Source organism: Rattus norvegicus, chromosome 7 (genome assembly GCF_021556685.1).
Source record: "Rattus norvegicus strain SHRSP/BbbUtx chromosome 7, alternate assembly SHRSP_T2T, whole genome shotgun sequence".
In the NCBI taxonomy this organism is placed as follows: Eukaryota; Metazoa; Chordata; class Mammalia; order Rodentia; family Muridae; genus Rattus; species Rattus norvegicus.
The window spans coordinates 56,605,657-56,609,372 of record NC_141540.1 but is presented as its reverse complement, the minus strand read 5'-3'; the positions used below and the strand labels follow the sequence as shown (position 1 = coordinate 56,609,372).

Sequence of the window (3,716 nt, the reverse complement as noted above, 5' to 3'; positions counted from 1 at the left end):
TAGTTGGGCTTACAGCACAGTTGATTCAGCTGTTGCAATTACTTTCAACATTAAAGGGAGCAGAAATGAATAGATCAATCGTGCCTCAGGCCAGTGTGCTAGCCACAGGACTCTAAAAATAAATAAATGTCACTGTGGAGAGCTTTAGAAGAGGAAGCTCTCTGCTAAAGAGAGGACACATTGGCCCTTTATGTTTTTCCAAAGTCATGACTGACATGAGCTATTCAAATGTCTCAGAAACGAACTCCTTGTATTTTGATACCTCAGCAATATTTGGATTTAATTTTCTTTCTAAAAAGGGAATCATAGCAAGCATCCAATTTTGTAGTATCCTAAAGTATGACTGCTCATCTACACAAAAGATGAGTATTGCATTCCTGGAGGTGGAGAGTGGAGGGTTCCTCAAGGGGCCAGCTCAGAGACATGTGGTCTTTGAAACTATTTGATAAAACTGCTTCAGTTCTTGGAAAGATTGGGGCCAAGTAGGAAGTGGGAGTTGACCACCAGAGATAGACAGCAAAGGCTTTTAGCAACCACAGTGGGGTGGAAAGAGCTTTGGGATGTAGAGGACAAGCATTTGCCCCTGAGGATATTTTTAGTCATCATCTATTTGTAACCACAGATACCGAATCCTCATTCATGTTACTAACGTGAACTTTCAAGAAAACTTTTTTTTTTTTGAGTTTAGAAAGTGAATTGATGCCAAATACTTATTGGTAGGTAGGACAAAATGTCTGCAATTGGCATGTGAATGCTCAAAGAGGCAACTGGCTTAGAGAGGGTCCCTCTTAGTTTTAGGGATCCTCCTCCACCTCCTGCCCATGGATCTCCCCTCTGTGCTGCGGAGTACAAGCCAGCTGGTCCATGGCCTTCTGGGAAATTCTCCTCTCCGTGTGACCTATCTCACCGTAGGAGTGCTGGGATTACAGATGTGCACCACCACACCTGGTTTTTGATGCTGGTTTGGGGATGGAACTAAGACCATCAGCTTGCACATCAAGGTATGTGAGCCATCTGCTCAGCATCCTTCTCCTCTTCCTTCTCCTCCTCCTCCTCCTCCTCCTCCTCCTCCTCTTCTCTTTTCTTTTTTCTTTTTCTTCTTCTTCTTTTTTCCCCCCCGCTGTGTTGTGATGTAGACAGAGAGCAACACCAGAATGCTACAACTGAGCTATTTAGACCCTTCAAAACTATGGGCCAAAAACATTTCTTTCATTTTGTAGCCCCAAATATTTTATTTTAGTAACACAAAATAGACTAGTACAGTGGCTTATACTGTTTATTTTGTGGGTACCGGCTATTCAAATGACAGTGTAGGCGGAACATTTTTCTATGGTAGGGGTTTTCAACCTGTGGGTAATGACACTTTGGGGGTCAAGTGATTCTTAGACATTGTGAAGGTTTGTATATGATTGGCCCAGGGAGTGGCACTGATGGAGTAGGTGTATCACTGTGGTCGTGGGCTTTAATACCATCACCCTAGCTGCCTGGAAGCCAGTGTTCTGCTAGCGTCTTCAGATGAAGATGGAGAACTCTCAGCTCCTCCTGAACCATGCCTGCTTAGATGCTGCCATGTTTCTACCTGGATGATAATGGACTGAACCGCTGAAGCTGTAAGCCAGCCCCAATTGAACGTTGTCCTTCATAAGACTTGCATTGGTCACAGTGTCTGCTCACAGCAGTAAAACCCTAACTAAGACAGACATGGATTACCCAAGACCATCAGAAAGATCAGATATTTATTTACATTATGATTCATAACTGTAGCAAAATTACACTCATGAAGTAGCAACGAAACTAATTTTATGGTTGGGGGTCATTACAACATGAGGAACTGTATTAAAGGGTCACAGCATTAGGAAGGTTGAGAAACACTGTCCTATGCAATCATAAAATATAACTTTTCTGGTGTGGAGGGAGGTGTTGTAGACAAAACTCGGGCCTCACACACCAGCCCCTGTGAATAATAACCGTGGAAGAAACACACAGAGGTAGTTCTATAACCTTGAAAAGTTTGTTTTAAAAATGGGAAAAGGAGGGGTTGGGGATTTAGCTCAGTGGTAGAGCACTTGCCTAGGAAGCGCAAGGCCCTGGGTTCGGTCCCCAGCTCCGAAAAAAAGAACCAAAAAAAAAAAAAATGGGAAAAGGAGGCAGGAAGCTATTCTGTCTTATATCAGCTCAGCCATCCTAAGGGTTGTGACATATGTGTACAGTCATCCACTGAACAATGACTGGGCAGCCACCACGTGTGAGTGTTTGACAGGTTCCTGTCCCCAGAGAGGATGAATGCTAGTCAAACAGTCCCACTAACGTTGTTTGTTTTCTTGGCAATGCGTGTCCCTCAAGCCCCCACCCGGTGCTAATGACCACACCAGAATTTCATGAAAGGAAGAACTCTGCCACTGTTACTTATGCCCCAGCCTTACTTGTCTATTTAGTTCATTAGTGTTGCTTCTAAAATACAAGAGTGTTTGCCATTATTTTCCAAATACACTTCTTATAAGCACTATATCTCTATTTTGGGTTTTTTTTAATATTAAAATGCCCTGATTATTCCCCCCCCCAATTGCCTTGTGTGTGTCTGTGTGTGTGTTTGTCTGTGTGTGTATCTGTGTGTGTGTGCTTGTGCGCATGCATATGCATGTTCGTTGTGTGTGCATATATATGGAGGCCACAAGTTGGTATTGGTATCTTTTCAGTAATTTACACCATAATTTTCTTTTTTTAAGACAAGGTCTCTCATTGGACCTGTAATTCATGGATTCATCTAGACTGACTGACCAGCAAGTCGCAGGGATCCTACTGATTGGCCTTCCCACCCCTGGGATTACAGATGTCCACCACTATGCCTAGGTTTTCTCACAAAAGATGGGCATTGCTCAACCTTGTCCAGCAAGTACTTTCCAGACTGAGCCATCTCCCAGCCCATGATTCTTTTAATCTCAGTATAGACTTGGAAGCTATAACTGTACATGTATAGCTCTTGTTCGATTCAGATTGTTATGATTATAGTTCTAATATTCTTCCTTTTTAGAGATGAGGCGATATTTACCTAAGGCTGCATGGAGGGCGGGGTACATATATAACACTGGAGGCCCCAAACCTCATCTTTCAGACTGTGGACTGACTTTAGCATGCTTTGAATTCTCTGATTGTCCTTCCTTTGGAGACTGCCTTTCCTCTATTAAACAAACCAACAACTGATATTAGACTCCCGTGTCAACATAACCCTCTCTTCCTTCCATATACTTTATTCAGTTTAACAGAAATCAAACTCCGCCGCTTACAAAGGATCATTGGCATTTTGCAAAAGGGCGCTATTGAAATGAAAAAACAACAGAGGGTAGTGTGCCTGCAGGGGACTGCAGACTAACAGATACATTTTCAGGTGAAATCCATGCACCAGCTGTAGCTTTATGTATGTGTGTTGGGGGGGGGGGGTTCTGTGTGTGTGTCTGTGTGTCTGTGTGTGTCTGTGTGTTGAGAATTGTAACTCTTTCATTTTGGCCTACTTATAATGAACTCAACCAAATCACACGTTTCCTCTGATACTCGACAAGTACTCATCTTGCTTAAAGTAGTATTTGGCTTGCGGGTCAATCTAATAATTCTGCCCGTGATTCTTTCTATCGGATACTTATCTCCTTTTTTTGGTGTCAGGATGCTCATTCCTCTGACCCATACCTTTAGGCACAAGGCAGAGTAGAGATCCATCCTCT

General features: G+C 42.9%; 1 long non-coding RNA gene across 1 annotated transcript; it reads left to right on the top strand.

Annotated features, from left to right (window-relative positions):
* Positions 1 to 502: 502 nt before the first annotated feature.
* On the top strand, positions 503 to 3,201 carry LOC148004675 (uncharacterized). The gene is made up of 3 exons (XR_015625320.1): positions 503 to 716; positions 793 to 1,001; positions 2,727 to 3,201. It is a non-coding gene; the product is annotated as an uncharacterized LOC148004675 (long non-coding RNA).
* The last annotated feature ends 515 nt before the right edge of the window (positions 3,202 to 3,716 follow it).